The 21,404-nt window shown below is 40.5% G+C and overlaps 1 protein-coding gene across 5 annotated transcripts in view; it reads left to right on the forward strand.

Moving 5' to 3' along the window:
* The window catches only part of ATP11C (ATPase phospholipid transporting 11C), a 170,427-nt gene that overhangs the window by 11,397 nt on the left and 137,626 nt on the right, over positions 1 to 21,404 (forward strand). The window lies entirely within an intron of this gene.

The raw sequence follows: 21,404 nt of genomic DNA on the forward strand, positions 1-21,404 counted from the left end.
TTTTGTCACTGCCCCAACTCCTCCATGTTCCATCCATTTACCCATAGTCCCAGCCAACACTCATTAGCATCATTACTTCATCCCATTCTGTGATGGTTAGCTGTTAGCTTATAGGCAGCCAATTTTAAAAATCCTTTTGGATAACACAGGTCCAAAGAGCAGGCATAGTGAAGAGTTTTTGGTCAAGGATAATTATATAGGAAAGGCTGTCAAAAGGAAGACTAAATTCTTGGGCTAATGAATGAATTTTATGGAAATGTTTATAAGTAGTACTTTACTGCAGGATTTTTGAGTTCTGTGATCATGGAAAACCTCAGTGATATCTCTGGTTATTCTTAGTTTCAATCTTTTTTTTTAATCTGTTATCAAAAAAGAAAATTAATAATTCAGTTATGATTTGGGGCAAAGAATAAATTAGGAAATCATATTGGAAGATGCAGTAACCCTGCAGCTCAATGGGGAGCAGAAGCCAGGAGGGAGCTGTCACAAATAAGTAACAGCTGGGTAGAGCAGATTATGTAAGTTACACCTGTTGTGTAAGGAGTGGGGATGTTCTTGAAGCTTCACAATTAATGTAGCTTGCAATAATATAGATTAAGGGATCTATAATGTAGTGCACAGTTTACTTTTGGCTTCTTTTCTGAAAACATCCATATGAACCAAAAGCTTCCTTTGAACACCCGTGCCCTACTGTAGAGGTATATAAGGCACAGCCTTGCTCTCCAGTAGGTTGCAGTCTATTAGAGACAGAAGACCACGCATAAGAGCAACCTCCCCAGGCAGCAGGTAATCAGTGCTATCCTCCTGAAGGTACACACAGGAAGTGCTGCCGGCGTTCAGACTAGTGTGCCAACTCCCTTGGCAACAGTGCCAGTAGACACTCTTCTGAAATTCATTATTCCAATGATGGTGGTGCTCAGTCTTCTGATTTGATACAGGAACTGGGATGGAATAAGCATTTGGGGTAGTATTTCATGACCCTGCTTGATAATAACATTATATGACTGATTATTTGGTTTTCCTGCTTATATAATAAGTGCACACTTACAGAAATTTTTACTACATGGAGACAATATGGTAGTTTATTATCTTGAGTACTGTTGGTCATTTTAAAAAGCTGAGGATCCAGCATTTGTCCAGGAGCACCTTATAGTAATACTTCTGTTTCACTGTCATTAAATAGCATAGCTCTCTCTCTCTCTTTTTTTTTTAATTTAGCTGCACCAGGCTGTAGTTGCAGCATGATCAGGGATGAAACCTGGGCCCCCTGCATTGGGAACTTGGAGTATCAGCCATTGGACCACCCGGGAAGTCCCAACATGGTTCTTAATAGACATTCAGATCTGACCTTCATTGTATCTTTGTTGTTGTTTAGTCACTAAGTCGTGTCCGACTCTTCTATGACTCCATGGACTGTAGCCCACCAGGCTCCTCTGTCCATGGGATTTCCCAGGCAAGAATACTGGAGTGGGTTGCCATTTCCTTCTCCAGGGCATCTTTCTGACCTTCATTGTACCTTACCAGAACATGAATTGCATCTTATTCCCACATAGTTCATCACCACAGGCTGTTGATGCTACTTGTGCTTTATCATCACGACTGCCACTCTAGTCCAAGTCATCAGCATCTCTTTCACATTTGTTCCTCCTCCAGTCTTCCCTCTTTCAACAGATGGCACCATCTTCTACCTAGTAGCTCAAGCTAGAAACCTAGCAGTCATCCTTAATAACGCCTTTCCCTTTTTCTCCTACATCTGTTCTCAGCAAATCCAATAGGTTCTAATTCAGAAAGAGTTCTCAAATCCATCCTCTTCTCTACTTTGCCATCCCTACCACCACCCAAGTCCAAGCTACCACTATCACTTATCTGGATCATTGCAGTAGATGATCTCATCTCCTACTGCACTCTCCAATCCACCTTCCACACAGCATCAAAGGGATCTTTCACAGATGTGTATTTGAAAGCCTTCAGTGACTTTCCAGTACTCTCTAGATAAAGACCTGACCAGTATCAGGTGTGATTGACTTATTTCATTTAGCATGTTTTCAAGGTTTATTTGTATTGTAGCATGTATCAGTAGTTTATTCCTTTTTATGACTCAGTAATATTCCACTGAATAGATATACCACATTTTGTTTATCCATTTGTCAGCTAATGGGCATTTGGATTGTTTATATTTTTTTGCTGTTATGAATAATAATTCTGCTTTGGACATTTTTGTATATGTTTTTTATGTGGGCACATTTTCATTTCTGTTGGCTGTGTACCTAGATTTGGAATTGCTGGGTTAAATATTTAATTCTATGTTTAACATTTTGAGGAACTGCCAAACGTTTCCACCGCTCTTCTGTATTTATTACTTTAAAAAAATTCTGTTAAAAGACATAGATAAAATTTATCCTAAACTTTTTAAAGTACATAGTTCAGTTGGGCTTCCCTTGTGGCTCAGCTGGTAAAGAATCTGCCTGCAGTGTGGGAGACCTGGGTTCAATCCCTGGGTTGGGAAGATCCCCTGGAGAAGAGAAAGGCTACCCAGTCCAATATTTTGGCCTGGAAAATTCCATGGACTCCATGGGGTCACAAAGAGTCTGACACGACTGAGTGACTTTCACCTTCTTTTTTCATAGTTCAGTAGTGTTGAGTATATTCACATTGTTGTTCAACAGATCTCCAGAACTTTTTCATCTTACACAGCTGAAACTCTCTACCCATTAAATAGCAACACCTCATTTCCCATTCCTTACTCCCCGCAGCCCCTAGTAACTACCACTGTACTTTCTGTTTTTAGGAATTTGGCTATTTTAGATATCTCATATAAATGAAGTCCTACCATATTTTTCTTTTCTTTTTTTTAAACCATATTTTTCTTATTGTGGCCTCATATAAATGGAGTCCTACATAGTTTTCTTATTTATTTCACTTAGCATAATAGCCCCAAGATTCATCCATGCTGTAGCATGTGACATGATTTTCTTCCTTTTTAAGGCTGAATGATACTCTGTTTATGTATTGCATTTTGTTTATCCAACCATCTATTGATGGACATTTGGGTTGCTTCCATTTCTTGACAATTGTGGATATTGCTGCTATTACCAAAAGTGTGCAGATAATCACTTTGAGATCCTGATTTCAAGATCTCATTCTTTTGGGTATATATGCAAAAGTAGGATTGTTGAATCTTATGGTGATTTTGTGTTTAATTTTTGAGGTGCATCTCTACTGTTTTCCATAGTAGCTGTACCATTTTACATACCCATCATTGCAGAAGGCTGCCAGTTTCTCCACATCCTCACCAACACTTTTTTTCCCCCCTTAGGAGAGGGTGATGTTTGGTAGGAGCCATCCTGATGGTTGTTTATATGGTTTAGATTTGCATTTCTCTGATGATTAGTGACATGAGCATCTTTTCATACTTTTGGCCATTTGTATATCATCTTTGGAGAAATGTCTATTCATGTGTTTGCATATTTTTTATCAGATAATTTTTTGTTGTCCAGTTGTAGGAGTTCTTTATATCTTAGATGTTAACCCTTTATCAGATATATGCTTTCTGTATATTTTCTTCCATTCAGTGGTTTGTTTCCCTTTTTATATTTTTGATTGTTTCCTTTGATGCATAGAAGTTTTTTAATTTGATGAAGTCCCGTTTGTCTGTTTTTGCATTTGTTGCCTATGCTCTTTTAGTGTCATCTCCAAGAAATCATTGCCAAATCCAGTGTCATGAAGCTTCTCCCCTATGTTTTCTTCTAGGGTTTTTTTTGTTTTTGTTTTTGTTTTAGGGCTTACATTTAGATCTTTAATCCATTTTGAGTTGACTTTTGTATTTGGTGTAAGGTAAAGGTCCAGCTTCATTCTTATGCATGTAGATATCCAGTTTTCCCAGTGCCATTTGTTGAAAAGGCTGTGGATTTTAGGATGAATTTTTCTCTTACTGCAAAAAGTCATCTTCACTTTTTACCTTCCGTCTGTCAAAGGACATTAGTGTATACTATTTCCCTTGTCTGGTAAACCTCTCTCTTTTAGTCAGTTCCTGAACTTTTACTCATCTCTCAGGGCTTGTCTTAATCTCACATCCCCAGGGAAGCTGTCCCTAATCCTTCCCACAGACTATGGCAGGTTCCCAGGTTCTCATAGTACTATGAACCTTTCTTCTCTACTCTTTATCACAGTTGACTTTACATTTGCATATTATATTTGTTTGCTAACCTATATAGTATCAAGCTTCCCTCTGTCTAGTAAATGTCATGAAAGTAAGAATTGTGACCATTTTTGGTGGTGGTGGTGGTGGTGGTTTAGTCGCTAAATCGTAGCCTGCCCAGTTCCTCTATTCATGGGATTCTCCAGGCGAAAATCCTGGAGTGGGTTGCCACTTCCATCTCCAGTGACTATTTTTGTTTATTGCTATATCGCTAATGTTTCAGTGCCTGACATGTAGTAATATGCTCAATAAAAATTGAATGAATAAATGAAATTTGATTACTATCTGTATTTTTAATCTTATTTTCCATTTATAATCATAGAGTTTGAAAGCTTGTCTGAAAGAAACTTACAAAGAATTGGCTTCCGTGATTTTGGAGGCTGACAAGTCTTAAGAGCTGGAGTCAGCAAGCTGGGGACCCAGGAGAGCCAATGGTGTAGTTCTAGTCCAAGTCCAAAGGCCTGAAAACCTGGACAGCTGATGGCGTAAGTTTCAGTCCAAAGGCTAGCAGGCTTGATATCCTGGAGAATCAGTGCTTCACTTCAAGTCCCAAGGCCAATTAAACCAGTGTCCCAGCTTAAAGGCCGTTAGGCAGGAGGAGCTGCCTCTTACTCAGAGGAGAGTTGGTCAGTCCTTCCGTTTTATTTAGGCCTTCAATTGCTTGAATGAGGTCCACTCATGTTATGGAGGACAATCTGCTTTACTCTCTTTACCAATTCAAATATTAATCTCATCCAGGAATACCCTCACAGACAAACCCCCTGTAATGTTTGACCAAATATCTGGCAGTATGTGGTGCAGTCAAGTTAACACATAAAATTAACTATCACAGTTATGTCCTAGGATCATGTGAAGATAAATGAACAAATCTAAAGTGTGTACAGCCCAGGAGTAGAAGACTTTACTGTAATTGCCCATAGTCTGCTAGCCTTACCATCTCATCTGTAAAGTGAAGGACTTGGATTGCTACATGGTCTGTAAGGTTCCCTGAAGTCCTAGAACTGGTAAAGGATCTTAGAGACCTTTTAGTTGTCCAGCCTCTTCATTTTACAGGTGAAGAAATAGAGGGCAGATGGCTTGTCCAAGGTTGTTCAGTGACTGGGAGTTCACAAAAAGAAATTCCAGGCTCAGCTTTGTAACCTATGTCCTCAGTTTCCTCCTCTGTGAACTGTGAGGGCTCTTGGATCGTCAATATTTCTTGAGCTTATAGAGATAGTATACTGTTTTGTTTTGTTTTGTTTTGTTTTTACTCAATATTAAATTGCTAAGATTCTTCATAAGGTTTCATGTAGCTGTCGTTGATTGTCACTGCTGAATAATATTTCACTTTGGGTATCTACTAGAATTTATCCATTCTTCTGTCGATGAACTTATAGGTTATTTTGCAGGTTTTTTTTCCTGTATGACCAGAAGAATATGTCTTTTAATGTATATTTATGAAAGAGGTTCCTCCCCAATGTATGTAGGATACACATATATAAACACACGCTCAGCCACATCTATAGGAAGACAAATACATGTAATAGCTCTAGAAACGTGCAACTTTACAAGAGGAGGTGAAATTGTTCTCCAGAGTAGTTTTACCATATGAATCACAACTAGCAATGTATGAGTTTCCATTGCTTCATATTTTTGCCTTTGATATTGGTTGACGTCTTACATTTTGTCAGTTCTCTGATTACTAATGAGGTTAAGCATCTTTGCATATGTTTCTGGGCCCTTTATGTTTCGCCTCTGAAATACTTGTTCATGTCTTTTAACTGTTTTCTATTAGGTTATTGATCATATACTGATTTATAATTATGAGTCCTTTTCATAATCAGATTAATCCTTTGTTGATTACATTTTTTGCAAATATCTTAGTTTGTAGCTTTATATATATATGTCTTTTGATAAAGAAATTCTTAGCTTTAATGTAGTCCGGATTTGGTTCTTTCTTTGTGGTTACTGCTTTGTGTCTTGTTTAAGCATTCCTTCCCTATTCCAAAGTTGGAAAACTAGTCTCCTTTTTATTCTTTTCAAAAGTTTTAAAATTTGGCAAATTATTTTTCAAACCTCATTTTTCAGAACTTTAAAATGCAGGAGTTGATCTAGCTGTTTTGTAATAGTCTTTTATTCTTTAACATTGTGACCTGAAGTAGAAAGGATATGTGTGTATATTTTCAGAGATTGCCATGTTCTTTCAGTAATCTCTTCCATTATGAGGTTTCATATTCACTCCTACTTCTTTTTCTCATTTCCCCAGCCTCTTCCTTCCGGGTTTCTTCAGAAAATAACCAGTTGAATCCTGCAGAATCCTAAAGTTTCTGTGTCGAAGCACCACTTTTTAATTGAAATTTGAGATAATGCAATTGTAAAAAATAATACAGATCCCATGTACTCTTTACCCAGTTTATCTTAATGGTAACATCTTGCAAAACTGTAGTATAATGTCACAACCAAGATATTGACATTGATAGCATCCACTGATCTCATTCAGATTTCTCTAGTTATACTTGTACTCATTTGTGTGTATTGTGTATTTAGTTCTGTGCAATTTTATCCCATGTGTATGTTTGTATATCCACCACTGCAGAATGATATGAGAGAAAACAACATTTTTTAAAGTCTGAATTACTGAATACCTCTAGAGTGTTCTGCAGTACCCAATTTGGCTGGTGCCCACACGGTTCTAGAGGGCCACCTCCAGGTTACATAATCGGAAGCAAATTGATGAACTGAAACCTTCACCTGAGAGATGAAAGAATCTTTGATCTTTGGGTCTGAGGTCCTGGGAGGTCAGTTGGCATGCCCCCAAAGCATAATCATCCTTTATTTTGAATTGTATATGCCCATATAAACCTGCATTTGAGACATCCTAGTAAAAGCTGCTTTTGGTCCATCATACCAATAGGAATCATTCAAATTCCATGTGGTCGTTAGCAACTACAAAGTAGTAGTGTAAAGGAGTAATGCTAATCCTTCTAGGAAAACAATTAAAACCATTAAAAACAAAATTACATAAAAACAGAAAAAAACAGTTAAAAGCACCAGAATATACGTTAGTTTATATCCCCATAAGTAGAAACTTACATTATTGTCATGCTGGTGGTTAAGGGCGTTTGAAGACTATATTTATCGGAGAGCTGTGAATGCTTTAAACTCCTGTCTACTTCAAAATATTTAAAAATGAACACTCAGCATCTTTAGTGGAGTTCATTCATTCACCCCTTTATTGCCTTGTTATGACCAGCCAGGCACTATGCTAAGCAAACAGGATTGAGTAGTAAATAAAAAGTGCTTCATGTCCTTATGGAACTTAGAATCTAATTTTCAATTTAAAAAATAAGGCAGCAAATATTCTAATTATTCATTTCCGAAGTTATGAGTGAAATTAATTAGAAACAGAGATAGCAGAAATAGGATCTATTTTTGATAGGGTAGCTGGCAAGTTCTGTCTGAGGAAATGACATGTAAGCAGATAACTGAAGGAATGACGGTCTACTTCTGCAGTGGGGATTGTGAGTAGTTACTGAAACCAGTTGTTTAAAGGCCCTGAGTTGGGCAAGAGCCAGGCACATTGGGAAACTGCAAAGGAGGGTAAATGGGGCTGAAGGGCATACTCAGTGGAGGAGGGAGACAGAGGCAATTAATGGGCTATAGGAACTTCTTAGGAGCAATTTGGATCTTGTAATCTGAACTTCTTGAAGCCATGAAGGTGGTTTGAAGATGTGGAAGTGATAGTAATGAATTTGTCTATTTAATCAGTTCACAAATACTAAATACTGTACCATGTGTCAGGCACTATTCTACTTGCTAGGGATGCAGTGGTGAGCAAACAGACAAAAATTTCGGCACCCATAGGTCTTCGATTTTAATGGGGGATGGTATTGTTAGGGTGAAGAGGAAGCTGATAGTTCCAAAATACAATGGCCAGAAAAAGCTGGATCTTCATCTCTCTGAAAGTGTGAAAGTTAAGTTAGTTGCTCAGTCACATCCGATTCTTTTGCGATCCCATGGACTCTAGCCCATCAGGCTTCTCTGTCCATGGAATTCTCCAGGCAAGAATACTGGAGTGGGTAGCCATTTCTTTCTCCAGGGGATCTTCTGGGACCCAGGGATTGAAACTGGGTCTCCTTAATTGCAGGCAGATTCCTTACTATCTGAGCCATCAGGGAAGCCCCTTCGTGTCTCTGGCATGCGTTAATAATAACCCAGGACAGAGGCAGCTTCTATTGCATGAACTCATCTGGAGAAGGAAATGTCTACCCACTCCAGTATTCTTGCCTGGAGAATCCCATGGACAGAGGAACCTGTTGGGCTACAGTCCATGGGGTCACAAAAGAGTCAGACACAACTGAGCATGTACGCACATCTAGGGTTCCAGGGTAGTGGGGCAGTTCTGCCTTCTTCAGCATTTGGTTTTCAGGTTCTAGCCAGCCAGAGGGAAAGAGGGATCCAGGGCAAGCTTCTTTAGGAAAATGACCAGGAAATTATACACATCACTGTAAACACATGCCTTTGGGAGATAGGAAAATGTAGTTTATAGCTGGAAAGCCAGGTGCTCAGGAAGAAAGAAGAGCAGATTTAGGGGGACAACCAGTAGACAGGGAGACATAGTAAACAAGATAAGTGTAATATCTTGTGTGCTAGAGATGAGTGGTAAAGGGTAGGAAGTATCAGGTGGTAGAGGTTGCAATTTTTTAATAGAGTGACAAAGGAAGCCCTCATTGGGAAGGTGTCATTTGCTTAAAGCTCTGAAGTCTGTGAGCAAGAAATATTCTGAGTTGTTCTGAGGTTGCCATATGCAGGGTAGGCTTTTACACGCCTGAATCTTGGACCTTATCTGAAAGTATTTAGGTTAGTGGAAAAGGCATCATTATAAATACTACAGTTTCACTGAGAACAAGTAATAGAAGAAAGCCTTAAACAATGAGTTGATGAATTATCACGCTAGGACCTAGACTGAGGCATCTGTCTGACAGAATTTTTTCTTAGATCTTTGATGGTAGGCTTAGCTCCCTGAGAAAGAAGGGACCAAGAAACTCTCTGAAGTGCTCACTTCAGAGTGGGGTTGGTGGGGGAGGGTGATTGTTTTTTCCCCCTAAGTGTAGGAAGTTTTGATGATTTGAGTCTGCTGTAGAACTCTGGCTAATTTCAGTCAACTCCTGTCAATGCAGTTTTAAGGCTGTGGTTAGAAAGAATGGAAGTATTTTCATGTTCACACTTACTCATCCAAAATCTTGCTTAGTTGCCTTTCCAATTAGAGAAATCAATAGTTTCCAATACTTCATTATTTTCTTTAATTATATTTGAGTGCTGCTTTAGGTTATATGTCAATGTAAAATACATAATAAGCACTTTTCCCTACTTCTACATCATTTTTTTTTAAACTACAACTCATTGGGTTAATGAGACAAAAGAATTTTCTGCCTATTTCTTTCTCTAATGCCCTTTCCATCTCCAATACTCCCATAGGTTGTCCTGGGCTTATTTCCGTGTTAATAATCATTATCTTTCATTACAGAATTTACAGTTTAGGAAAGGAGATAAGATACACAGATACATAATGAACATACAAGGCAGAAAGTGATAAATGCCACAAGAAAGGTAAAAATAAAATGCCTTTGTAGTTCACAGACTGCAGGATGAGATGGTGACCCTGACAGTCTTTGCTTCTACGGTCATGAAAGGAGACAGTAAGGTTAACTTTGAGCTAAATATGTAATGCTCTCAAAAGGAATTTTCTCTTGTTAGAAAAGGGAAGCATTTGATGTATTCTCCTACTGTTTTAAGTGTTTTTGTGAGTCTAGTCCTTTGCTAGGCACAGATAAAATACATTTTTTTTGGCCTGTCATGCTACACGACAGAGAAAAACTCCAGTTAGACTGGAAAAGCACTGCTAATCACAGCGTTTTATAGTCTTGGAAGTTACTCTTGAATCTCTCCTCCTCTCCCTCACTTCAGCTTACCTAGTGCCTCACCAAATCCCCAAGATTATGCCCCCTGAATATTTCGAGGATCCCCTCTTGTCATGCTTAATCCATCTCTGCAGAACAGCTCAGCTGACTTTTTAAAAACATAACATTAGTTTAAGTCAGTTTCACGCTCTGAATCCCTAGTGGCTCCCCTCACAGAGCAAGATTTCACCTTCTTATTGTGCGTACCAGGCTCTGCCTGCCTGTGCGATAACATCCCTGACCTTTGCCCCTCACCTTGTACACGGCAATCACACTGGCCTTCCACTGGGGCCCTGCCCTCCTCCTGCACACTGCTCCCACAGTATGGAATCCTCCCCTATCGGAACCATTTCTGTTTCTTCATTACTAAACTCAAGGCATCCTTAAGGAAGCCTTCACTGACCCCTGCAGAATCAGACTACCCATCTCAACAAGGTCTCATGGCACCTTGTACTTCTTTTACTTAGGTCTTCCTGAAATTGTAATTCATTATGAATCTTGGAGCTAGTTGTTAGCTGCCTCCTGGCTTTGTGGTTGTTGTTTAGTCACTTAGTTGTGTCCAACTGTTTGCGACCCCTTGGACTGCGGCACACCAGTCTTCCCTGTCCCATCACCATCTCTTGGAACTTGCTCAAACTCATGTCCACTGAGTTGGTGATGCCATCCAAACATCTCATCCTCTGTCACCCCCTTCTTCTCCTGCCCTCAATGTTTCCCAGCATCAGGGTCTTTTCTAACGAGTCGGGTCTTCACATCAGGTGGCCAAAGTATTGGAGTTTCAGCATCAGTCATTCCAATGAATATTCAAGACTGATCTCCTTTGGGATGAACTGGTGTGATCTCCTTGGAGTCCAAGGAACTCTGAAGAGTCTTCTCCAACACCACAGTTCAAAAGCATCAATTCTTTGGCAGTCAGCTTTATTTATAGTCCAGCTTTCACATCCATACATGACTACTGGAAAAGCTGATTAGATGGACCTTTGTTGGCAAAGTAATGTCTCTGCTTTTTAATATGCTGTCTAGGTTGGTCATAGCTTTTCTTTCAAGGAGCAAGCGTCTTTGAATTTCATGGCTGCAGTCACCATCTACAGTGATTTTGGAGCCCAAGAAAATAAAATCTGTCACTGTTTCCATTGTTTCCCCATCTATTTGCCATGAAATGATGGGACCAGATGCCATGATCTTAGTTTTCTGAATGTTGAGTTTTAAGCCAGCTTTTCACTGTCCACTTCCACTTTCATCAAGAGGCTCTTTAGTTCCTTTTTGCTTTCAGCTGTAAGAGTGGTGTCATCTGCATATCTGAGATTATTGATATTTCTCCCAGCAATCTTGATTGTGCACAAGCACAATCCAGCTTGTGCTTTATCCAGCCTGGGATTTTGCATGATGTACTCTGCATGAAAGTTAAATAAGCAGGGCGACAATATACAGCCTTGACATACTCCTTTCCCAATTTTGAACCAGTCCGTTGTTCCATGTCCAGTTCTAACTGTTGCCTCTTGACAGGTTTCTCAGGAGTCAGGTACGGTGGTCTGGGATTCCTATCTCTTTAAAAATTTTTCCACAGAATTTTAAATCTTGTTCCTTCCTAGAAGAAGATTAAAAAGGGTATGTACAGTTTTACTTATTTAATGCTCTGTACCCAGAGGCTCTTTGCAACCACATGGACTGTAGCCTGCCAGGCTCCTCTGTTCATGGGATTCTCCAGGCAAGAATACTGGTGTGGATTGCCATTTCCTTCTCTAGGAGATCTTCCTGACCCAGGAATTGAACCCATGTCGCCTGCTGGGCAGACGGATTCTTTACCACTGAGCCACCTTGGAAGTCCCATAATTCCCTGTGCTATAGGTAAATCCTGTAGGCGCAGGAGGGCCGAGAGAAGCTACTCCAGGTTCAAGGTCAGGAGGGGTGGCTGTGAGGAGATACCCCTCGACCAAGGTAAGGAGCAGCGGCTGTGCTTTGCTGGAGCAGCCGTGTAGAGATACCCCACATCCAAGGTAAGAGAAACCCAATAAGACGGAAGGTATTACGAGAGGGCATCAGAGGGCAGACACACTGACCATAATCACAGAAAACTAGCCAGTCTGATCACACGGACCACAGCCTTGTCTAACTCAATGAAACAGCCATGCCATGTGGGGCCACCCAAGATGGACAGGTCATGGTGGAGAGGTCTGACAGAATGTGGTCCACTGGAGAAAGGAATGGCAAAACACTTCAGAATTCTTGCCTTGAGAACCCCATGAACAGTATGAAAAGACAAAATGATAGGATACTGAAAGAGGAACTCCCCAGGTCAGTAGGTGCCCAATATGCTACTGGAGATTGGTGGAGAAATAACTCCAGAATGAAGGGATGGGGCCAAAGCAAAAGCAACAGCCAGTTGTGGATGCAACTGGTGATAGAAGCAAGGTCTGATACTGTAAAGAGCAATATTGCATAGGAACCTGGAATGTCAGGTCCATGAACCAAGGCAAATTGGAAGTGGTCAGACAGGAGATGGCAAGAGTGAACATCAACATTCTAGGAATCAGCGAACTAAAATGGACTGGAATGGGTGAATTTAACTCAGATGACCATTATATCTACTACTGTGGGCAGGAATCCTTTAGAAGAAATGGACTAGCCATCACGGAAATGCAGTACTTGGATGCAATCTCAAAAACGACAGAATGATCTCTGTTTCTTTCTAAGGCAAACCATTCAATATCACGATAATACAAGCCTATGCCCCAGCCAGTAACACTGAAGAAGCTGAAGCTGAACAGTTCTATGAAGACCTACAAGACCTTTTAGAACTAACATCCAAAAAAGATGTCCTTTTCATTATAGGGGACTGCAATGCAAAAGTAGGAAGTCAAGAAACACCTGGAGTTACAGGCAAATTTGGCCTTGGAGTATGGAATGAAGCAGGGCAAAGGCTAATAGAGTTTTGCCAAGAGAACGCACTGGTTATAGTAAACATCCTCTTCCAACACAAGAGAAGATTCTACACATGGACATCACCAGATGGTCAACACTGAAATCAGATTGATTATATTCTTTGCAGCCAAAGATGGAGAAGCTCTATACAGGCAACAAAAACAAAACCAGGAGCTGACTGTGGCTCAGATCATGAAGTCCTTATTGCCAAATTCAGACTTAAATTGAAGAAAGTGGGAAAACCACTAGACCATGCAGGTATGACCTAAATCAAATCCCTTATGATTATACAGTGGAAGTGAGAAATAGATTTAAGGGACTAGATCTGATAGAGTGCCTGATGAACTACGGACTGAGGTTCGTGACATTGTACAGGAGACAGGGATCAAGACCATCCTCATGGAAAAGAAATGCAAAAAAAGCAAAATGGCTGTCTGAGGAGGCCTTACAAATAGCTGTGAAAAGAAGAGAAGTGAAAAGCAAAGGAGAAAAGGAAAGATATAAGCATCTGAATGCAGAGTTCCAAAGAATAGCAAGGAGAGATAAGAAAGCCTTCCTCAGCTATCAATGCAAAGAAATAGATGAAAACAACAGAATGGGAAAGACTAGAGATCTCTTCAAGAAAATTAGAGATACCAAGAGAACATTTTAAGATTGGCTCGATAAAGGACAGATATAGTATGGACCTAAGAGAAGAAAAAGATATTGAGAAAAGGTGGCAAGAATACACAGAAGAACTGTACAAAAAAGATCTTCGTGACCCAGATAATCATGATGGTATGATCACTCACCAAGAGCCAGACATCTTGAAATGTGAAGTCAAGTGGTCCTTAGAAAGAATCACTACGAACAAAGCTAGTGGAGGTGATGGCATTCCAGTTGAGCTGTTTCAGATCTTGAAAGATGATGCTGTGAAAGTGCTGCACTCAATATGCCAGCAAATTTGGAAAACTCAGCAGTGGCCGTAGGACTGGAAAAGGTCAGTTTTCATTCCAGTTCCAAAGAAAGGTAATGCCAAAGAATGCTCAAACTACCGCACAATTGCACTCATCTCACATGCTAGTAAAGTAATGCTCAAAATTCTCCAAGCCAGGCTTCAGCAATACGTGAACCGTGAACTTCTAGATGTTCAAGCTGGTTTTAGAAAAGGCAGAGGAACCAGAGATCAAATTGCCAACATCCGCTGGATCATAGAAAAAGCAAGAGAGTTCCAGAAAAACATCTGTTTCTGCTTTATGGACTATGCCAAAGCCTTTGACTGTGTGGATCACAATAACTGTGGAAAATTCTGAAAGAGATGGGAATACCAGACCACCTGACCTGCCTCTAGAGAAACGTATATGCAGATCAGGAAGCAGCAGTTAGAACTGGACATGGAACAACAGACTAGTTCCAAATAGGAAAAGGAGTACATCAAGGCTGTATATTGTCACCCTGCTTATTTAACTTCTATGCAGAGTACATCATGAGAAACGCTGGGCTGGAAGAAGCACAAGCTGGAATCAAGATTTCCGGGAGAAATATCAATAACCTCAGATATGCAGATGACACCACCCTTATGGCAGAAAGTGAAGAGAAACTAAAAAGCTTCTTGATGAAAAGTGAAAGAGGAGAGTGAAAAAGTTGGCTTAAAGCTCAACATTGAGACAATTAAGATCATGGCATCTGGTCCCATGACTTCATGGCAAATAGATGGGGAAACAGTGGCAGACTTTGTTTTGGGGGCGGGGCTCCAAAATCACTGCAGATGGTGATTGCAGCCATGAAATTAAAAGACGCTTACTCCTTGGAAGGAAAGTTATGACCAACCTAGATAGAATATTGAAAAGCAGAGATAATACTTTGCCCACAAAGTTCCATCTAATCGAGGCTATGGTTTTTCCAATGGTGATGTATGGATGTTGAGAGTTGAACTGTGAAGAAAGCTGAGTGCCGAAGAATTGATGCTTTTGAACTGTGGTGTTGGAGAAGACTCTTGAGAGTACCTTGGACTGCAAGGAGATCCAACCGACAGTCCATCCTAAAGGAGATCAGTCCTGGGTGTTCATTGGAAGGACTGATGCTGAAACTCCAATACTTTGGCCATCTCATGGGAAAAGTTGACTCATTGGAAAAGACCCTGATGCTGGGAGGGATTGGGGGCAGGAGGAGAAGGGGACGACAGAGGATGAGATGGCTGGAGGCATCACCAACTCGTACATGAGTTTGAGTGAACTCCGGGAGTTGGTGATGGACAGGGATGGCTGGCGTGCTGTGATTCATGGGGTCGCAAAGAGTCGGACACGACTGAGAGACTGAACTGAACTGAACCCACAGCCAGTGTCTGGTATAGTCCTGGGCATAGGAATAAATGCTTAAGAAATATTTGTTGCTAAAGAAAAATTGCAAAAAATTCCCAAGTCAAGTAAATTTGGTTTTAGGTTTTATTTTGGTGTTTACATTGATCCTAGGTGTTTTTTGGATTTTGTTGTTAATATTTCTTTGTCAGCTTTGAGTCTTAGTTGTGACACACAGGATCTTATTTGGGTTATGCAGGATCTTTTGTTGTGTTGAAAGGACTCTTTAGGTGTAGCACATGGGCTCCTGACTGCGGTGTTAGTTGCCCCATGGCATGTGGGATCTTTAGTTCCCTGACCAGGGGTGGAACCCTTGTCCCCTACATTGCAAGGCAAATTCTTGACCACCAGACCACCAGGAAAGTCTGAACCCTAGGCTTTTTAATGTTGCTGGTGAGGTGAGGTTAGGTGAAGTCGCTCAGCTGTGTCTGACTCTTTGCGACCCCATGGACTATAATCTACTAGGCTTCTCCATCCATGGGATTCTCCAGGCAAGAATACTGGAGTGGATTGCCATTTCCTTCTCCAGGGGATCTTCCCGACCCAGGGATTGAACCCGGGTCTCCTGCATTGGAGGCAGAAGCTTTAACTTCTGAGTGTTTACAAAAGATAAGCATCAACACACCTGGAAGCTGTTAGAAATAGGAGGCTCAGGTTCTAATTCAGACCTATTGTATCAGTACCCTGAGGGTGGGGCCTGACGGTCTGGTGTAACAGGTCCTCCATTTGATGCTGAATAATGTTTGAGAACCAGGGTTCTGTAAAGATACTGACTGAAGTTTGATTGTGGCTACTTAAAATATGAAGTGCAACCTAAACCTACTTTATTTTTATTATAATTTTTTTATTAGTTTTGTCAATCTGATAAGTGAGAAGTATAATTTCGTGTAGTTTTAATTTACATTTCTTTTACTATAGGATGAACATTTTAAAGGGCCGTTTGCAATTACTTTTTGTCAATTTTCTATTCATATCTTTTGACCATTTTATTTTTATTTTTACTTTATTTTGCTTTATAATACTGTATTGGTTTTGCCATACATTGACATGAATCTGCCAGAGGTGTACATGAGTTCCCAATCCTGAACCCCCCTCCCACCCCATATCATCTCTCTGGATCATCCCCGTGCACCAGCCCTAAGCATCCTGTATCCTGTATTGAACATAGACTGGCGATTCGTTTCTTACATGATAGTATACATGTTTCAATGCCATTCTCCCAAATCATCCCACCCTCTCCCTCTCCCACAGAGCCCAAAAGTCCGTTCTATACATCTGTGTCTCTACTTTTGAAATTAGGTACATAGTTTCTAATCAGTAGCAGGTGTTAAGAAACCACTTTTCAGCTGCCACCCTACGCCAGCCCCCATTTTATCAGCTGATGTCTCAAGACATCAACTGAAATGTAAACAAGATCTGCCCGATTAATCAGCCCAAACCTGGACTTTAGAAATTACATAGTATTTTTCAGCCTTCACGAGCCTGAATCTAACTTTTATCTGGGCTTCCCTGGTGGCTTAGACGGTAAAGCGTCTGCCTGCAATGTGGGAGACCTAGGTTCGATTCCTGGGTTGGGAAGATCCCCTGGAGAAGAAAATGGCAATCCACTCCAGTACTCTTGCCTGGAGAATCCCATGGATGGAGAAGCCTGATAGGCTACAGTCCATGGGGTTTCAAAGAGTCGGACATGCCCTGCAATTCCAGGAAATGATTGTAGAACTGATAATGCTCATGATTCTAGTGTTGGAGTGCTTTGCTTTTATTTATTTTGGCCGTACCACACGAGGAATGTGGGATTTTATTTCTCTGACCAGGGATCGAACCTCTGCCCCCTGCATTGGGAGCACAGAGTCTTAACCACTGGACTACTAGGGAAGTCTCAAGAGCTTGTTCTTTTGAAACAAGTAACATCTTTTTCACTGAGTGGTGCCTTCACCATTGTTTTTTTGGTGTCTTAAGTTTTACTTTAATCAGACAGGTATATGTGATTTACATGTTTGAAATACTTACAATTGTGAAATGTGTTTCAGCTGATGAAGGGATTCGAAAGTAAAGTGGCTATTTCAGTGAATATTCGTTTTGTGGAAGTTAGGGGAACCTAAGGTGGTTTTGCAAATACTCCTGTGTCCAGCTGTTGCCCACATGTACTCTTATTTCTTAGCCTCCAAGCATCTGTTTGCCTGTAGCTGCTCTTAGAATTTAATTACCTGCTAGCTAAAACCTCTATGAAAACATTGGAGTAGATAGAGTGGCCCAGGATTTTCTTTGCTTGGCAAGAACTCACTTGCTAAAATGATTTTTAATATGTTGGTGCCTCTCCACTGTGCTGCTTCTGCCAGAATAGATGCAGCCCAAAAGATTTGCTTGTCTTCCTAACTCCTTTTCTAATATCTCATTGCAGTGACTTTAGCTATTGATCTGAAGGGACAATGACAACCCTGCATGTGCTTTTTGCAAGTTCTGATATTTTAAGAACTGAGAGCTTTGAAAAAGAGCGTTGCTCTACTTCACAAACTCAAGGCTTCTTCAAACCAAATAATATACAGCATATATCATAAAGAAGGTTCATTCCTAGAAATCACCAGATTTGAAGGGAGTGAAGGATGAGGGAGAAGGAATTAAAGCAAGTGAGAGTCCTTGCTCAGAGACTGATGACCAGGGTTAGCTCCATAGGAACATTGTCTCCAGCCGCCCCGCTTACTCTTTTCCTCACCACATCCCTAATTCATGTCCTTGGCTCCTAAAATACACTTAAAGCACTTCTCAGAAGGATTGTTCCAGAGTGAAAGGCACATAGAAAGTAAACAATAAACTTTTTGCTGAAATTAGCCTTGAGTATATTATTCGTGGTTTTGGCTTCTAGATTGACTCTTCAATAGAGAAAATAGCAGCCACATGCCTCGTTATAATTAGATATATTTCAGATAACTGAAGATAATACATCTATTGCAAGGCAGATGGGAAAAATCGGAGAATTTTTTACCTGTGTACATTTATTAACCCAAGTTTTGACTAATAAGGTCTAAGGGGACTCCGTCCACTTGAGAGACATGCCCCCCCACCCAAAAGAGTTAAAGAATATTTAGGTTTAGACTCTTAATTTGTTAATGTTACTAATATCTCATATATATATTTGTATCTGTACAAATAAGTATGGAAGAATCCCACTTATTTTTGGAATTTGTTTTAAACTTTTTTAAAGTAAACTTTTCATTTTAGCATAGTTTCAGATTTATAGGAAACTTGCAAAGATGGTACAGAGAGTTCACCCTTATTATTATCTTATATTAGTAATGGTACATTTGTCAGAATTAATGAACCAATACTGTTATGTTATTATTAACTGAAGTCCATACTTTATTCACTTGTCTTCGCATATTCACGTGTCTTCGCTTTTTCCCTAATGTTCTTTTCTGGGCTGTAGGACCCCACCTAGAATACCATACCATAATTAGTCATCCTGTTTCCTTAGACTCCTCTTGGCTGTGACAGTTTCTCACCCTTTTTTTGGTTTTGATGACATTGACTGTCTTGAGCAATACCACCCAGGGATTTTGTAGAAGATCCCTCAAATAAGATTTGTCTGATGTTTTTCTCAAGATGAGGTGCAGATTATGGATTTTTTGGAAGAAGACTGGAAAAGTGAAGGGCTGTCCTCATCACCTCTTATCTGCCATGCATAGTGTCAACATGACTTTTCACGATGTTAATTGATCACTTGGCTGGGGTAGCATTTGTCAGGTTTCTTTGCTGTGAAGTTTTTTTTTAAAGAGATTTTTACTGGTTTTTCTACCTCTGTGATTCTGGAGGGGAATATGTTTTGTTTCATTTATTCATTCAACAGATGTTGCTGTTGCTGCTAAGTTGCTTCAGTCATGTCCTACTCTGTGTGACCCCATAGATGGCAGCCCACCAGGCTCCCCCATCCCTGGGATTCTCCAGGCAAGAACACTGGAGTGGGTTGCCATTTCCTTCTCCAATGCATGAAAGTGAAAAGTGAAAGTGAAGTCGCTCAGTTGTGTCAGACTCAGCGACCCCATGGACTGCAGCCTACCAGGCTCCTCTGTCAATGGGATTCTCCAGGCAAGAGTACTGGAGTGGGTTACCATTGCCTTCTCCATAACAGATGTTACTTTGAGTTAAAGAAAACATGGTTTTAGGTAAATTTTAGGGTTTTTTTTTTTTCCCCCAAGTCCCACTCTATGGATGGGAGAAATGAACCTTATTTAAGGCATAGCCAGTATTTTGTAGGTAACAAAAGTTGGTTAAGGTCAAGTTGTTGGTGTATGGTGTATATTTATTTAGCTTTTCTAAATATACTGAGTTTTTCAACAAAATTCTGTTTGACCACTGATGAATATTGTTAAATAATTTAAATCACACTCTTCAAATATTATGGCATCTCAATTATTCATGATATACCAGTTTAAATTAGACTTTCTTACCATCGCTTTTCACTCATTTCACATTCAGAAGTAACAGTGGAAATGAGACCCTTTCTATCTACCTTCCCAGCTTTTGTTTAAGTACATAGGATTATATAGATATTAGGGATTAAGCAACCTCCTACTTATTTACATTCCTCAAATGCTAGTCACAGTAATGGATTCTGATTAGAAAGTACTAGGAAGAGAAGTCACCAGAGCATCTTGTGTTGAAGTTTGTTAGGGAGTTTTGATATCAAGGAATGAGCATGCAGCAGATGAGCCTCTAGGATGAATTTGATTAATTCTCCACAGCAGCAAGACCTCAGAATCAGATGGTGTTGCTTTGGAGTTGGATAATCTAAATTGTATGACCTCTAGTGGATTTCCGTTCTGTCATGTATCAGTCTGTATCTGTGCAAATGGAAAGAGATTTTCTGTTGGGGTGTGTGTGAGCTCAGTGGGAAGGGTTAAAAATTAGGAATGAATGCGTTTAACTCAACTTTACTTCCTAATGACAGACATCTCTACTAGAATTGATGACACTACAAACACGAAAGGAGCAGAGACATCTGGGTGTTATTGCTGGCTCTGCCACTACTTATGTAGTTTGGGGGGTGATTTTTTTTTTCTGTGTCTCCTCTTGGTGGCCCTCAGATTTTCATGCACATAGTGGGAGTGGATAGGCCAGAGCATTGCTTATACCCCCTTATAAGTTTGTTGTTCAGAATGGGAAACAAGAGTAGCAGTATGGGCTGTCTGCCCAATTCCATGGTATGATATGAGGCAGTGCATTAGGAAAAATAGATTTCTAGGTAATACATATGAGCCATAGAGCTTTTTAAGATCTATATTCTGGACTAGGGAAGTGGTGGTAGGTAGAGAAGATGGTGGTGGGTGAACAGAGACCACTATACACTGAATTCCATAGTCTTCATCCTTGGTCCTTCCCCTGTTACAGACTTGCTATTTCTCTTTCATTGCCGGTCTCCTCTGCTCATGGCCTTGCCTTAGGCTCTCTGTTGTCAGGAGGGCCTGTTGACTTCTCCGTCTTCACTGCTCTCCAGAGGACAGAGTTGGGGAAGGTCAGCCTTGAATGAGGCTTTGGGCCCCAGGCTGTCCTGAGTTGGAGAAAATTTGGAAACCTCAGCAGATCAGCATGTCTGCTAGCGCCATTCTCACTGTGTGCGCTTATGTTTTTGTAAGGCTGCTCTTGCCTAGTTCCTTGTGATTAAGACTGGCCTTGTTTTCAATACTTCCATGCAGAACCTGGCCCCTTGGTGAAGTCCTTGTCTGGGTACAGTGGTTGGTACCTTAGTTGCTCTAAGGGTAGAAACATGCTTTCTTTTAGCCACGCCTCTCAGGGACTTGAACTCTGCCTAGATCCATGCTGATGTTTGGGGCTCTGCTGCCCATTGTTGACGAAGATGCTCACTGACCCAATTGCTTTTTACCAGATTTACCTGTTATAGTATTGTCTGCTTTCTCCTTGCTGAGTATCCTGACGCTCACTCACTGATCACCTACCTATCTGGACCTCTACTTGGTGCTGCCCACTCTCCTTTTACAATCACACTCTCTTGCC

This window comes from Capra hircus (assembly GCF_001704415.2).
Source record: "Capra hircus breed San Clemente chromosome X unlocalized genomic scaffold, ASM170441v1, whole genome shotgun sequence".
NCBI classification, from domain to species: Eukaryota; Metazoa; Chordata; class Mammalia; order Artiodactyla; family Bovidae; genus Capra; species Capra hircus.